At 40.5% G+C, this 17,475-nt stretch overlaps 1 long non-coding RNA gene across 1 annotated transcript; it reads right to left on the reverse strand.

The window, feature by feature from the left end:
- Window positions 1-795: 795 nt before the first annotated feature.
- Window positions 796-9,574, reverse strand: Gm46663. The gene is made up of 2 exons (XR_001782712.1): window positions 2,309-9,574; window positions 796-1,702 (listed from the first exon to the last, which is right to left on the reverse strand). It is a non-coding gene; the product is annotated as a predicted gene, 46663 (long non-coding RNA).
- Between the last annotated feature and the right edge of the window lie 7,901 nt (window positions 9,575-17,475).

The following is a 17,475-nucleotide window of genomic DNA, read 5'->3' on the forward strand; positions in this document are numbered from 1 at the left end:
ATTTCATCAGATTGTCTCTGGATGATTTTTATTCAAACTGACAGATGTTAGAAGTCCTGGTAGAAGCTGAATAGAGGTGGAGGATAGATGTTCTGTAATGTTGCAAAAGAACACAGCATTTGCCACAGTATATGGGGACCTCTGGGTTTTCAGAAAGCATGTATTTATTAGCTCATGGAAAGTCCTATCTTCCTAGTTTCCTGGGAGTTTTTAGAAGGAATGTAATCAGATGGTTTTCACTCATAGGCTGTGATCATTTTTTAGGTTTTCTTTACCACAAAGTAATATTATTCACATGATGAAAGGTGTTTGCCATTCTGATATTAGACCTGTTGCACGGAATGGTCTGGATTAAGTTTTCTCATGAAGCATGTTGATTCAAATGGCTGGGTTTTTGTTGTTGTTGTTGTTGTTTGCTTGTTTGTTTTGGGTTTTTGTTTTTTATGACATGTTCCTTGTGGTTCACAAAGCATTGTTCTATAGTTATCTCCTCCTTGATGTTTTCACTTTGCTTTGTCTTTTAAGGTGATGTGGGTCTGAGGAATGATCAGGGAAACATTCCTTCATTTTAAACTTTCTTGAAATTTTTTGTGGAATGCCCCTTTTCTTTTTAATATAAAATTTGCCAGTAGAGTGGTCAGACCAGTTCTTCTGGTTAGGGTTAGGGGTTAGGGTTAGGGTTTGCTGAGAGTTTTCTCGGGCAGTATAGGACTTTGTGAGAATAAGACAAGGTTGAAGGGTGAGAGGCAATGAAGTCATGTGTTAAGTATGGGAATCTGACTGCAGAGCAGCAACCAGGTGCAGATCTGAGTTTATTGCCCAGCACATAAGCTTATATACAATGTTTGAGCCAATCCCAGGCCCCTACGTGCTCCGCCAATTGTATCTCACCACACCTTCATCGTGCCCCAATGGAAACCCTGCCTGATGAGGTAACTCATAAGGAGCAAGGGATAGAGAGCATTGTCATCTGTCTTCATGTTCCATGAAGATGGGGGAAGCAGCCACCACCCTGTGCCTCAGTTCCTTTATGTTGTCTCACCAGTGTTCTGGGAGCCATCTTAGATCTAATGCCACCTAGGGCAGATCAGGACTCTTCGAGGAGTAGCAGGAGGCTGTGGCACCTTGCTCTCCATCCCACAGTTTTTTCTTTGTAAGGCTGACTTCCGCATCCCCTACAGGACTTCTCTCCTCCCTGGGTTTTTTTGTTCTATAAACCCCAGGTTCTTCGCCACTCTTCTAAGTCTCAGCTCTATCCTGCCAATCTAGGGTCTAGTAGATTACATCAGAATACCCCTTGTTCCTGTCCCTCCCCCCACCCTCAGGGAGACACTATCCTTTCAGCTGGGGCTACTGTGGAACTCACCTCATCCTTCAGTTGAGTTCCAGAACAACAAGGACCACTCTCTCCTGTCCTCTACTTTACCCTCTTCATAGTGGCATGCCCACAGAACATTTCAAAGATGTGTTGAGCGAGTGAATGAAGCTGTTCAAGTGTACTTTACTCAGAAGAGGATGCCATGGGGTCTTCTGGATTAACCAGGCACTCAGATATTCTCAAAAAGTTATCTTCTTTAGCAACTTGAAGAAGAGGTTGTGACTCCCAGATCACAGAAAGAAGAGTGGTTTATCCATCCAGCTAAATTCCATGTGTCCACCCCTATGGAATAAGAAGGAGATGCTGTGTCTGCTTGAGTCAAACCTAGAAAGAAAGTTTAGAAATCAATCATTTCACTCCTTCCTTTGACAGACCAAGATGGGACAAGGACAAGACCTACTGATTTCATTTAACAGTTTGGTGGTAAGTTCTCATTCTCTAGGCTGTGTTCTTCTCATCTACTCCCCATCTTCCAACCAATTGGAAGTTTAGTCTGGGAAAACTAACGAGTTTCCGTTTCTAAGAGCACTTCCCAACAAACCCATGCAAGTGGGACTCAAATGTTACACCCTATCATATATATATATCATATATATATATATATACATACATACATATATATCATATATATCATATATATATATGTATGTATATTAAACTCATATGTGTGTCATATAGCTTCCCTAACTCTGAAATTTGATTTTCTGGATTCATTTCAACTGAGTATACAAATTGTCACCAACATGTGAGGAGAAAATGTTAACCCAGTATGGTATCTCCACCAATATAATTCCAAGTGTTGAACTCAGTCATCCTAGGATTGTTTCTGCCAGCCAAAATGTTATCATTTTTTCTTCATAATGAAATCCTAAGCAACTATTCTCTTTTAGATGTAAAGTGCTTAACAATCTTACCTGAGAAATCACCTACCTGTGTCTTCTTTCTGTGACTCTGCCCTCTAGGACTTCCTACTCCTCCAGGTATACATGTGTTATCCAGAGCACGAGTCCACTAAAGTCTACTGGAAAAGAAAGGAAGAAAGAAAGAGAGAGGGGGGAGGGAGGGAGGAAGGAAGGAAGGAAGGACGGACAGACAGATGAAAGGACCAAGATAAACATGTCTTCTCCATGCTTTTAATCTCTAGCACAATTTAGACTCTTCTTGTTGGGGAGGGTCATGTGGTACAGACCACACAGTGACCTTGAAGTTCTTGTTTCCCCAAATAAAATTCCCCAAATAAAATTCCTGTGGTGCCAGGAATGTCCATCTGTCTGAGCAGATATGTACCCATTCACTTTCCTGTCAGTAAGCTCTGTTCCTAAAGATGGCACAAGGCTAGGCACTGACAAGCTAAAGATCTGTCTGACATTAGTCAAGTTTGATCAGTCTCTAGTCTTCCCATGTAAGTCTTGAGCTGGTTAAACCTCTCTCAGGGTGGTTCTGCCTGTTGTATTAATGTATGAAAGAAAGGTTTTTGTTTGAACTGCAGGTTCGGATTGCTGGGTGAAACGCAGAGGGAAGAAAGGCAGCCGCAGCCTCCTTCACAGGGCTCCAATAGAGTCAACCTGCGGCATCATTGAGGCGACAGATGCTGGAGACAGATGCCCGCATATCCAGCCGAGAGTCAGGCTTAATGAACTAACACAGGAAGAGCAATTAGAGAATTCATTAATTATACTCTAGGTTCACGTCCATTGTTAACTCTAATCCTTTATTTGGCTAATGACTTCAGCTTTTCTTATAATTTGTGCCTATCAGTGAATGATAACATCTCCAAATTTCCATAACTGTATAAAATTCACACTCTGTGTAACTCTTTCTAGTTCTAAAAAGAAATTTAAGGGTGCCTAAGATACTTCAGAGAACAAACATTATGGGGCAGGGACTAAGAATATAACACGAAGCAAGAAACAAGGTGGTTGTAAAATTACAAACTACAAAGTCTTAGAAACTCACTTCGGACTATTTAGTCCATAAGCAAGAGTAGTTCCAATGGCTCAACCAAAATTTTCACTTACTAACAATTCACAGATATCTGTTAAATCTTGCAGGTAACGTTTGCCATAAAATCCACCCACAGTCAATAGTTCATCATGCGTCTGATTTCTTGCATAATAAAATATTGTATTCTGTCTGATAATTCTTAATAGTTTATCATATAAACCAGGACAGATATTGTTCCAGTGAATGAAGTAAATTAATAATAATAATGCATTTTTGGTGGATTTCTCTACCTTTTGGGTCAGCTTCTGAGAGAAGGATAATGAGTTTCTGCCCTGCTGTCCTTTGAGGTGGTCGGCAGCACTCCTGATGTAGTACACGTGTGTCATTCCCATACTGGCCTTCCCTCACTCTCACGCAAGCCACGCTCTGATGCCAGGGCCTCCTTGCTAGTCATGGAAACTGTTTCAAGATGTCTGGAGAAACCGCCACCTGCACACATCTCCTTGAAAGCCCTGAACTCTCACACACCCAAGTCTTCCTGGGGAAAGTTCAAAAGGTGTTTGTCTGAATCATTCATGGCTTTGTTTTCCTTGACCTCAGCAATCTGGTAGGTTTCGGGGAAGGAGAGAAAGCTGAGCTTTTATCGAAAGCTTTTCTTTCTTTCTTCCTTTTTTTTTTTAAAGTTTATATGTTACAATACTTTGCAAATATATAGTATTTGAGTTATTTTGTGTTTTAGACAATATTCTGTGTCCTTTGTGTTACATATATGCTAAGTTCTAACAGATATAAATATGAAAAACTTGTTTATAGTGACTGTGAAAAGGCCTATGTGTGATTTCACACAAAACATTTTTATCCCCCACGAGATGTATTTTCTTTGTTTACACAAGCTAAAGTCACCAGCAGTATGCTGAATCCACTTCTAACTTGCTTAAATTGTCTATTTTAGAAATTAGCAATGGTAGTGAAACTCTATTTTTATTGTAAGGGAATCTTGCTAATAAATTTCAGGACCAGGAAGTACATGGCATATGAGAAGAAATAACCTACAACTGTGTGATGTCAAGAAATATACATCGGACCTGAACTGAAATGGAAGTGTGTGTGTGTGTGTGAGAGAGAGAGAGAGAGAGAGAGAGAGAGAGAGAGAGAGAGAGAGAGACATAGTGTGGGGGTCATTTCACCTTTGCAAGCTGGGAACCATTAAGTAATGGCTCCCTCCACTCCCCCAGCCGCCTTTGGTCAAACATATCCTAAATGTTAGGCCTGTATTTCCGAGAAGAATGTGTTCTGCTGCCCCTGGGAAACCCCGTTTCATTCTCTTGGTTTGGGTAGTTAATGATGGTGCATTTTGACTCCAACATTGCATAGCCTCTCATCAATCATGTCTTTCTGGACTGTCAGGCTTTAGAGCTGTGATTACTAAGCTTCCTCACATGAAGACTGAGCACAGATCCCACTCGGTATTCTTAGAACTCCGGTCTTCAACACTTCCACATGAACAGAAGGAGTTCTGTGCAAGGAGAAATCCCACCAGAAAATGGATGCTGGTGCCTGAAGTGTTAATGGAGAAGTCTTGTTACTCATTGCCGTAATGGGGCAGGATGGAATGGGTAAGGATGGTTCTTTATATAAAGCAAACCTGGGGAATACAAAACACTGTCAACCATGAAAATAAGATTTAATTTAGAGTCCCAACACACAGGGCTTTTTTTTCCCACTTTAAATTCTTCTTATTCAATCATATTTGTTATAAATATTCAATAGAAGCGCACTTTTCCAGGACTGAGATGGTCTTTAATAAAGCAAGCCATGTGTGGCTTTGCAGTCAAACATTTTCATGCTTGGTTAGCTGTCAGGATGTTCGTGTTTCTTTCCCCAAAATTATTATTTGTGATTCTGCTTAGGTCCCTGAAAAGCATCTTATTCTCTGGAGATTCCGGGAATCATCTACACATCCCAGTCCTGTCCACATCAAATGCACGAAGCATTTCAGATGTGCTTTACAAGGAAGGCAGAGCTTACATTTGGAGGGAGCCAACCATCCACATGTCATTATAATTAATTCATCCTAGGATGAATGCTCGCCTGGATACTGGAAGGGCCAGATTCAGCTGCAGCTCAACCGATTACATTTGAATTTGATGTCTATCGAACCTGGGGCAAGTAAGTGGTTTTCCTAAAAGAGGCGTAAGGTTTCTGATCCTTAAAATACAGAATGTGGATTTCACGAGGGATCCTTAGGATACTGTGAGTGGGCCGAATCCACTATACTTTTGAACATAACGTTTTATTGGAACACAATCATATCCACTATGGCTACAAGTCATATATTCAGTAGTTGTAACAGAAATCATTAGTGCACATCAACTAAAATATGTACTATGTGCCCATGGATAGAATAAGAATGGTAAGGTAGTAACTATTTCTTTACTTGACAATTCTGTTCCTTTGGCTGTAGAATTCTTTTCTGTATATATTAATCTATCCACTCCTTCTATCTTTACTATGTTCTTTCTCCAAGGCAAAGTTCAAGAGAATGCATTAACAGAACTCCATAATAGTTTCTTTTCTGTTCTTGTTAGGATTTAAATGATATTAACAGCTCTTGGAAATAACTAAGGTAAAATGTGGAGGCAAATGTCTTATGGTTTGGTTATTATTTGTAAATAGAACCCTTTTCTACTAAGAATGTCTAAGAAGTTTAAAAACACCATGAGAGACTTATTGCATTAAGGCATCATTTTAACAGATTGTTTGGTTTTTGGTAATATAATTTGACATCTAAACATAAGCTAAGAAGGATCTCCCTCAAAACCTTTGATAATCTAGCTCATTGTCACATGTTTGCTTTGCCTATCTGGCACTCATTAATTAATTCTTTTTAATATAGCTTGGATTTACTGATTTGGAAAAAGAGAATTATTCTTATTGATGTTGCTAAAATATCCAGGTGGCTTGAATTTCACCAACTAGATAGTTTAATCTAGCACATTTGTGTAGCCCTAATCAAATCTTTACTAACAGATGTGAGAAGCCCCGCACTGAAGCTAATGTTTGCGTCTCGCTGATAATTAAATTAACTCAATAAGAAAAATAAATGAACAAATAATGACCAAAATTTCCCCCTGATTGTTTTCCTTATAGAATCTTTTGGTAATTAAGAACTTTTCATTTAAAGGTATATTTATTTTTTTCCCAAGAATGGATTACGTATAGAACTGCTTAAAATCTTAAACCATTGGAACTTCATTTACAATCAGGGCAAAAAATGTGTGTAACTAAGCCGAAATTCAAATGTAATAAGTTTCTCTCAACATAGGCGTAATAAAGCTTGCTTTTCATTTCTTTTGACTAATAGTACAGGAAGCTTTTAAAAACATGTCATCTCTGCAAAATCTTCCAATTTGTAGAAACTTTTTTTGCATTGGGTAAATATGTCCACACTCCTGCTTGGGATGGCGCTGGCGTGACGCCCTGGCTCCACACTCTGACTTTACTGGACTGTCATCAATCATCACTCTCGAGAAGCCTTTAGTTCCAGGCAACATTCTCACCACAGGCCAAGTAACTTCTAATTTAAAGGCAATTTGTACAAAGAGAAGATTTAGAGTCCTCATAGTCTCAGGATTGAAGAGTTTCCCCAAAGTCAAAATAAGACACCCTCTAGAAATCAGGTTCGTGGGAGGAAGATGACTAACCAGAGAGGACGGATGGCTGCCTCAGAAGGCCCTGCTTAGTGCTACCACCATGGGAGGCCAAGACACAGCTGCAGATCAGAGCCCACTGGCCAGTGCCTCTGTGAGAACAATGGCCCTCTGTTTCTGTTCCTGGTGCTCTGACCTTGCTTGAGGCAAAACGGTGTCAGCTATACTTGAAGGATGGTCAATGTTGGGAGACGGCCAGCCGGTATGCTCAGAGCCCCTCTCACCCAAACAAGTGCTTGCAGACATATCCACCTGCATCTGTATCCTACTGTATTTGTTTATTTGCCTGGCTAATCGACTCAAGGTTGAATTCCCAAGCTAGCTAGGTCACTTTGTAAAAAAGCAGAGGGAAAGAAGGAGGGAGGAAAAGAAGAGAGGAAGGAGGGGGAAGGGAGAAAAATAAAAAATAGAAAGAAAGGAAGGGAGAAAGAGGAAGAAGACCTGATAACAGAAAGTTTGTAGTTTTATCACACTATTTAAAAAAAAAATGTTGCTGAGCAGTGGTGGCACACACTTTTGATCACAGCACTTGGGAGGCATAGGCAGGTGGATCTATGAGTTCAAGGCTAGCGTGGTCTACAGAGTGAGTTCCAGGACAGACAAGGCTACACAGAGAATTCCTATTTGGAAAAAATAAACAAAAAACAAACAAAAATGTCTGCTGCTGTATACAAATAAGATATATACCCTGTACCTGTCCTATCTTCTTATTTAATATATCCCCTAGTTTAACAGGACCCAAGATTATTTTGTCTTTCCTAGAGGACACTTAGTATTAGCTTGATTAGTAAAGCAGTAGGAAAAGATGAGCCAAGTTGAATTGAAAGTAGATTTTACTCTAATATTTCCCTAGTAGCTCATTCCAATAAAATTCATGATGTCAAGAAGTGACTTGGCCCCTCCCCTAAACACTGTATTGTCTCCTGGAATTCACATAATGAGAACATGGGAAGCCCTCATCCCTGTGACCAGAGAAAGAAACAGGCTGCCATCAAATACGTTGCAGGGGGGAATCTCTCCTGGACATTTGGAGTCTGGGAATGGGGGCTGACTCTCCAGTCTTAGGGATAAATTAGTCAGGCAAATCCCCAAGCTCAGTACAGACACAAGGAAATGGGACTCACATTGACAACATTCTGACTAGTCTGATTCAAAGATGAGTACTCCATCCATCTAAGCAACTAGATGCTAATTTATCTAAAGAACCTAAACTAACTATATAGCAATGGTTCTCAACCTGTGGGGGTGACCTTTTCACAGGACTTACCTAAGGCCATTAGAAAATAAAGATATTTTACATTACAATTCACAACAGTAGCAAAATTGCAGTTACAAAGTAGCAATGAAATAGTTTTACAGTTGGGGGTCACCACACCATGAGGGTATTAAAGGATCAAGCATTAGGTAAGAAACCCTGCTATGGAAAGAGCAGACTCTGATTCACAGAAGAGCTGCTATACCACAGGGAAGGGCATCAAACAGCTAATGTGAAGTTTCAAAGATACTGCAAAGTAATTCATGGGACAACTTGGGGAAATTGAAGAGCATCTCTAGACTACATGATAGCACTGAACAGATGTTAAATTCCTGACTACGATGGCTGTGCATTGGTCATGGGAGACATAAACATTAAAGTATTCAAAGGATAAAGGAATAATATATTTAAGCCACTATTTATTCTCAAATTATTCAAGAAAAATCTGTTTATGTGATCTATGAGAGAGACTGGAAAAGCAATTGTGGGAGATGTACACATTCTGACAATCAAGGTAGACTCTAGATGGAAACTTTTGTAGTACTTCTGCACTGTATCTGTATGACTGAATCTATTTCAAGATTGGAAATGCATCCAGACATAGTGGCTCATGTCTGTGATCTCATGACACAAGGAGGCTTGAACAAGAGTATCCTGTGAGTTGGAGGATAGCCTGGGCTACTGTGAGAATCTATCTGAAAAAAATCCAAAATCAAAAATTGTATTTTGCAGGGCTGTAGTTCAGTTGTTAGAGTTCTTGCCTAAAACCCTGAGTTCTGTGCCTATGTAATTCAAAACCAGGTATGGTAGCACCCACTGCAATCCAGACATCTTGGAGGTGTAGGCAGAGGACCAAATTTTTAAGATCATCTCCAGATATATGTGTGTGTGTGTGTGTGTGTGTGTGTGTGTGTGTGTGTGTGTGTGTTCTAAGACCAGTTTGGATTTTACAAGAGCCTAACTCAAAAATAAAATGGAATATTCAAAAAGAAAAACTTTAAAATTCTGAGATGGACTTTTGATCCTGTGAGACTTAGTGTTGTGGTGTTAGGAGAGTGGTCATAGCTAGGATGTTTCTCTACATTTCTGCAGCCTGATTTCTAAATGCCAAAGTGATCTATGGTTTAAAGAACAATTTTTTACCAATAATATAATTGACTACCAACTGGAAAGTAGATGCTTTCTAAAACAAAGGTGACCAGCATTTTAAACAATAGCCTGCTTTCAGGTCCCCCAAAGTAACACATGTCAGCACTGATATTATTTTCCTTATAAACACATGTTTTGTGGGCTGGGCTTATAGTGATCAATGCAAAATATTAAAATATTATCATAAATACAGAATCCGTCCCCAGGAGGAAGATTAAATAAGCAACACTCATAAAAGTAGACTCACATCCAAGGCCTCTGTCTCAACCCTTGTCCTGAAAAGTTAATGCTTTCTATGGCTACCAGCTGTGTTTTACTCAATATTCCCACTAGCACTAGTACACTTAAACACCTCAATAAAAGTGGGTTAAATAAATGTGACTCAGGATGGACATGAAGTACTTTCATTTAGGGATTAGGAAAAGTTCTGAACTTGGACACTGGGGTCAAAAACAGTCCTGGATCTGTAATGTATACAGGCACCAATTATCACCATTCTCTGGTTCTTCCCCATCACTAAGATGAAGACATTAGCATACATGACACCGCTAAGGTATCTTGTGGCCATATGAGTGGGCCTCTAGAGTACTGCCAAGGCACTCCCTTAGTGGAGTAACCTTCACCCACAGAGCACATGGGTCCAGAGGAACATTTTGGAAAGTCTTGAGCTGCATTTTCAGTTGTTTCAACACACCAAGTCCCTCCAGCTAGAACTTAGAGATCTGGATTGGGAAATAGTACTTCACTAAAAATGTTCTTTATCATGACACACAAGGAAGCCTTATAAGTACCTTCATTTTAGATTTAATGTTAGAATTAAATAAAAGCAATTCATTTACCTACAATTTACTAGGTAGACACCTGCTTAGACAATATCTGTTTTAAGGCTCAAAGGTGTAGCTCAGTTGGTAGAATATCCAGCACGCACAAAGCCCTGGGTTTGATCCTCAGAACCACATACACAGAGGGTGATGGTGTATACCTTCTAACTTAGGAGGTGGAGTCAGGAGGATCAGAAATTCAAGATCTTCCTCAGCAACATATAAAAGTTCTAAACCAGCCTGGATATGCAAAGACCTCTCTCAAAATGCATACCTACAGATAAATTTATGAGTAATAGGTGGTGGGTGGATAGATAGATAGATAGATAGATGACAGATAGATGATGATGAAGATAGATAGATAGATAGATAGATAGTTAGATAGATAGATAGATAGATTATACATTAAATAATACTTTCATTAATAAGAAACCAATGGGAATTTTGTTTCTATTCCTTCTCCCCTTTCTACTAAGAAAAATTTAAATCTAGAGAGATTCCCCCAAATGGAAGGCTTCGCCATGCTATTTCTATCTTTTCTCCATCCGTACTATGATTTGCTTAACATTTTTCTTCATATTAACTCATTTGGGGAACTATAAACACCCATAAAGTCTAACACACATAAGGAGGCACAAATCAGCCTATACCGCAGCATGCCTTTTTATCAATAATGATAATTAGTACTTATAATTGTCAGGTGCATATCTACAGACATGTATGCATATTTGCTCATTTAACGCCTCACAATAAACCTCCAGTTTTGCAGGTGTGAAGCATGGAGCCTTAAGATGACTTAATGATTTTCTGTAATTACAGGATGAGTGGTTAGCTATATCTCAAATTCAAATCTTCTAACTTTTTCCCATCCCATTTGTTCCTTGCTATACCAACCTTCTGATTCCATTGCCTGTATTTGTCTTCCTTATCCCAAAAGCATTTCCTACCCACTTTGTTCTATAGCCACAGTGCTGGAGAAGTGTGGCATGCACAGATTCACAATAAAATGAGCAGAATGTGTATTGCATGTTTATCATGTATTAAACCACAATGTATACCTTATACTCTACGCTCTTAGCATGTATCTTATAGTTAACCATGTACTATCTGTTTGATAGTTTAGGAAAGCAGTGTTAAAAACTAATCTAGTACTTCACACATTCAACTTAAGTATTCTACCACTGAATCGCCAACCCCCACCCCTCCTTTTTTTCTAAAAAGGATGTAAAGTAAGTTCTGACTTCTTGGTTTGATTTTTATCTCAATCTCTAATGAGCAGAACAGCTCTTTAACTCTGATAAATTGAGCTTATTTCCTTGTGAATTCGGGCAAACACAAAATCCCCCCCCCCTTTTATTTAAAGAAATCGGATAAGTTGCTGATTAGACTGAGAGATTGTGATTCCCATTTATTTATTTTTGGTGTTAATCGTCTCAGCTGGCGAGTGCATCTTGGTAGAAGAGGAGTTAAGCACACAGTCAGAGGGATTTTCTTTCCTCCTTTCTTCCTGTGGCTCACGACCTTTGCTTTTTTCAACTTCCTCAATTTAGATTCAGTAAATTGTCATAAAGTGCCACAGCACCTGCTTTGGTACTTGAGAAATTGACTTTTCCTGCAAATTACCCTGATCAGTGACCTTGTCTTGACTACCAAAGGTTCTGGAGAATAAGGGAGGCTGTATGTGTGGCCGAGCCCCGGCCCGCAGTTGGTACTTCAGCTCTTTGAAGTTCACAATTATCTCACATGCACACATCCCACAACAAATACATTATAATCATCAAGGAGAAAACTCAACTAACATTTGATCTTGCAAGGGATGGACTAGAACATAACTTAAGGCCCCGCAATGTAAGTTCTCCTAAGGATAATATTTGGTAGACAAGACTTTAGCTTGTGAGTGACTGTCTCTGTTCAATCTCAGAGTGAGCAGCTATACAAAAAATGTAACAGAGCTGGGGGCAGGGGTGGGGGAAGTACAGCCAGCTCTTCATTGTTTGTGATTTCTAAAGATGTTTCTTTGTGGAGAATACTGAAGATCTGTGCCTCCTGTCCCAAGGGCGAGGGGAAAGATCAAAGGCCACTTCTGGAAGCTAAAGAGGTAAAATTATATTTTTTATCCTTTTAGCTTTGATTGCTGGCAGCCTACCATTTTTTTTTAAGAAATTAATTGCTCTGTCCAGCCAACAGGTGTTAGCCCTCAAGTGCAGGCCAAGGGCCGGCTGCTGGGCAGGCAGCTTAAGGATTCCATAACTCACTACAACCTTGAGCTCCCTCACATGGGCCCAGGAGAAAGTTCTGAAAGTACTCAAGGCCAGATGACATAGGAACCTGTGTCCCTGTCAAATATCAAAGAAAAACAGTTAGACTGTAAAAATGTAAACTTATAAAGCATGCACTTAATTTTGACAAGCTTTTAGTATCAAGTTACAGGCTTTAGCAATAAGGCAGCTTAGGCTAAAACTGGCTGTAGGAAACAGGCTGAAAGCACATTTGGAGTCAAACAGGGACACACAGCTCATGTTTTTTCCACATCTTTTCACTTTAATTCAGAGGAAGAGTTTGAGGCACAATTTAGAAAGGCAAATTTACTTTTTTAACTTGTTCTTAGAACTCACCAAGAACCAAAACCGGTGTTTTTTCCCCTTATTTTTAAGTTTCATAGGGGTTTGATGGTAACGGACCAAAACACTTGTTTCAAATACTATTTCAAACACTGTCATGCTATAAATGAAAACACAAGTTCTTTTTCTTTTCTTAAGCAACTAAAAGAACAGGGCTTAATAAAATATTTGACCTCATACTGAGTCAGCCCCGAGTGTCTCTGTGAAGCCCTGTTCCCCTCCGCACATCTGCACTGTGTACTTGGGTCCAGAGATCACAAAAGCTATAACACGAGGAATGTCCACCTATCATTTTTTGAGGAGTAAGCTGACAATGAAGAGCAATAGACGCTTAGTCTCTCTGGGTGTGTGGATATGAGGAGATGTGGTTCAATGGATGGACGCCAACTTAAGTTGAGGATGGGTTGTTTGCCTTACAATCACTTTTATTCACTCTACCAACTCATTCCTTTAACAACTCTTTATCTGAGAGTGGAGAGTATGCACATGCCATGTAGGCATAAGAGGACAATTTGAGGAAATTGGTTCTTATCTTCCACTGTGTGGATTCTGGGGATTGGACTCAGGTCCTCAGATTTGACAGCAAGCACCCTTAGCTTACCAGCGCATCCACTAACACTGCTTACCTCACAGATGACCAAGTCTATCCATAGGAGACATGTAATATTGTAACCTTTCTACCAAGTAGATACCTCAGAATCACATCTTCCTGGTTATGGGTAAGAATGGAGAATCTGTGTACAAAAGTGACAACTGGGACAAAGAAAGTTTGACAGGACATGTGCTGGTCAGTAGAGGATCCCAAGATGACTTGGCGTAAACTTGCTCAAAAAAACACTGATTGTGTAGCTTTGAGAAGATCATACTTCAAATCAAATGCTGCTAAGCGCCTAGAATCCCCAGTTCTCAGCTCCAAGTTGAACTCAACCAGGCAAACCACCAACCATGTCTGGGTTTATCCCAAGGCCAATATCTCAAAGTCAAGCTTGGTGGATGATTATACAAGAAATTTAACTTTCCAAGCTACCGTATAAATACAATGTCCAGTAAGCGATAAAGAATGGGGACACGGAGAGCTATCCTGAGCTTCTGTGTCAATCAGAGGTCAGGATTGCCAGATATGAGGAGCAGCTCAAGGGAATGAAGACCTTATATACTTCCTTTTCATCTGGTGATCACAGACCTCTTGAATGACATCTTCCCATAAACCAAACTGGACAAGAAGAAGTAATGATGCCTACTGGCCTCAACAGTCCATTGAGAACTTATAAGTAGGGAATCCAGCGGGATGTGCTGACCCTTACACTGAGAGCTGTGGGTTTTAAAGAATAAAAATAACTACACAATTAAAAATATTCTGAATTCAGGGACAGTTTTACTTCCTCTGTCTTTGCACCTCCACTGTCCCAAAACATTGGCTGGGCTGGCAAGCTGTTGAAATCTCAATATGCCGTCTCACATGGGAAGAAGGCAAAGCTCAACATGCAAATTGTATCCCCACCACCAACATATGGTGGAGCCCACAGACGGTGGGAAGGGAAGTGATTTGTGACTGCTCACCCGACGTGTGTTCTATTGTGTTGCCAAAAATGATAGACTTAAATAAATTGCTCTTTTTGGAATTTATATTCGTGCCTTATTCTCATTTTTGAAGAAAAAAAATGGAGAAAGAAAAGCCTCATGTCTACATGGAAATTCCCATTTATTTATGTGGTTCCCAGCCTGCCCCTGCCTCCCCTGGCTTTCTTACCCCAGCAGAGCCCAGAGCATTTTGGATATGGAAACTGCATGTTCCCGGACAGAGGAAAGGGGGTGAGGTACAGAGGGAGGAAACATAATTAGTGTGGAATCCTCAGTGCCAGATTCTTCTCAGAAAATTTTATGGCTTTTCTGAGGCAGCCAAGGAGTGGCTGGATTTACTTAGAGAAACTATTAAGCCTGGTGCAAATTAATTTTTTGTTGGTCTACATTTTCTGTTTTAATTTTGTCAATTGCAGTGCCTTTTGTTGAGAAAAAATTAGTACCTTAATGCTGTCTAAACATAAATCTCATCTTCAATCTGTTAACATTCAGCTGTGGTAAAAAATAATTAGATGAAGCGTTTTTTAAGTATTATTTACAAATACATTTGCAAAAATGAATGATTTAAACAGGCATTTTAGTCAATGGATTTAAAGTCATTTGAACGAAATTAATCAAGAGAGTCTTGCCGCTCTTAATTTTATGGTTTGTAGCTGAGGAGGGGAGAACAGCCTGCTACATCCCTGATACAGAGCAGTACCAGAGCCCATCGGGATGCCCTGCTGGGAAGGAAGACACAAATTAGGACACACAAGATTTAGAATCCTGCAGACCCCAGACACAGGCTGGAAATGATCCAGAGGTCAGAGTGTACCAGACACAGAGTCACATATATAACCCTGCTTATAGATAAAGAAGTGCAGAGGCAGAGACATGTATGATACAAGGTTGTAAAACTTAGCATTTGGCATGAAACATCTGAGGTAAGTGTACAACCTGGCAGTGGGCAGTCATGCTTCCACCAAAGGGAATGAGGAAATGGCTGTGACACATCAAAGCAAACCAGAATTTACAGTGGGGTTGAAAGCCAACAGGCATAAGGAGAGGCAGGCACAGAGCACTGCCCAAGCTGCCTTAAGCTCTTATAGAGACCAAGGAATGCTTCTCCCTTGGGGGACCTGAGCTCCTAGGACCCACACATAAACGGGAACTTTGGGTATAGGTGACCACTCTTCACCCCAATGTCTACTGCTCGCCCCAACTATCTTCCAATCATCCCATATACATGCCCTCTTATTTCCTATCTCCATATAAACTCTACTGACCCTGTTTGCTCAAAGCTAGACATGCTGGATTAACCGAGGCCCACATTTCCCTGTCTGTATTAATTGTTCCAATGATCCCTGAAGTTTCCCCCAAGCTCCAGCTGAATGCTTCCATGCCTTTGGAAGTTCTTCACACAACTTTATAGCAACCTTCACCATCTGTGCCCCAGACCTCACCTAGCCAGCAATGTACCACTAGATCTTACTGAGAAGACACCTTGAACCAAGTGTTCTTATGTATTTCATTTCATCCCTGGACAGCTGCCATTACATCTCACAGAGGCAAAACTGGAGCCACAGAGAATGACGTTAAGAAATTCCCTCACCTGACATTACACCGGCGACATTATCCTAGAGTCAGACTATGGTGGGTCCTCAAGTTCTTAATCTGACAGTGTTCTTAGGTAAGGAACAGGAACTATAGGCAGACACTCCAAGTATCTGTTTATAAACAATCAGGGTTTTATGGTTGTCGAAGGTGGGACAGCTAAGATAGAAGCACAAGACTCAACATCTGGTCAAGGGAGTCACAAGGCACTAATCATAAATCCTATCCATGACTAGAAGCTCGAAACACAATCACCGACCACCGACCGAATGTCCCACCTGATACCATCATCTTGATTAGTAAACTTCAAGACACGAGTTTTAGGGGGACCAAACATCTTAGCACGCTTCCTTTTGACAGGTCTTTCCCCATCTCCATTCTTCATCTTCTCATTGTAATAAGAGAAGTGGTGTTCTTCTAAAAATTCTTGTGTACCCAGAACCTCAGAATGTCATCTTACTTAGAAAAAAGATCTTTGGCTGGGATGTTGCTTGATAGTAATATATTTGTCTTCAATGCCACAGGCTAAGTCCCTGTCATTGCAGGAAAAAGAGCCTTTGCAAATATATTAACAGGGTCACACTAGATTAGGCTATATCATAAATCCAAGTACTTTGTCCTCATAAGAGAAGAAAGGGCCTGAGGTCGGTAAAGTACTTGCTGTGAAGACATGCAGACCTAAGTTTGGTCCCTGGCATTCATGTGGGGAGGTAGTGGTTAGAGTGCAGATCACATCTGTAATTCCAGTGTTGGCGAGGTAAAGGCAGGAGGATCCCTGGGCTCATAGTCCAGCCAGTCAAGATGAACCAGCCAACTTCTGGTTTCATGAGAGACTCCGTCTCAAAACATAAGGTGGAGAGTAACTGACCTCTGTCCCTCATACCCTCCCATTCCTGCACAGACAGTACTAGTTTCATTTTGTTATTGCAATAGAACACTGACCAAAACCAGGCTGGGGAGGGAAGGGTTTATTTAGGCTACAGATTATACTCCATTATTAGGGAAGGTCAAGCCAGGAACTCAAGACAGGAGTGTGAAGCAGAAACCATGGAAGAGCACTGCTGGTCTGACAGTTATATTCCTCACAGACTAATGCTTTCTCTAAGAGCCCAGGCCCACCTGCCTGGTAATGGCACCACCCACAGTGGCTGAGCCCTCCTACACAAATTAGTAATCAAGAAAATGTCTCAAAGACATTCCACGTGTCAATACTATCCAGGAAACTCTTGGGTTTCTCTTCCCAAGTTTATCAAGTTAACAACAAAACTAACCTGGATATCTCTCTCTCTCTCTCTCTCTCTCTCTCTCTCTCTCTCTCTCTCTCTCTCTCTCTCTCTCTCTCTCTCTCTCTCTTCCTGAAAGGAGGAGGAATGGAGGAGGGATGAGACAGAGAGACTCAGGAAGAGGACCACACCATAATGGT

This window comes from Mus musculus, chromosome 19, assembly GCF_000001635.26.
Source record: "Mus musculus strain C57BL/6J chromosome 19, GRCm38.p6 C57BL/6J".
Lineage (NCBI taxonomy): Eukaryota > Metazoa > Chordata > Mammalia > Rodentia > Muridae > Mus > Mus musculus.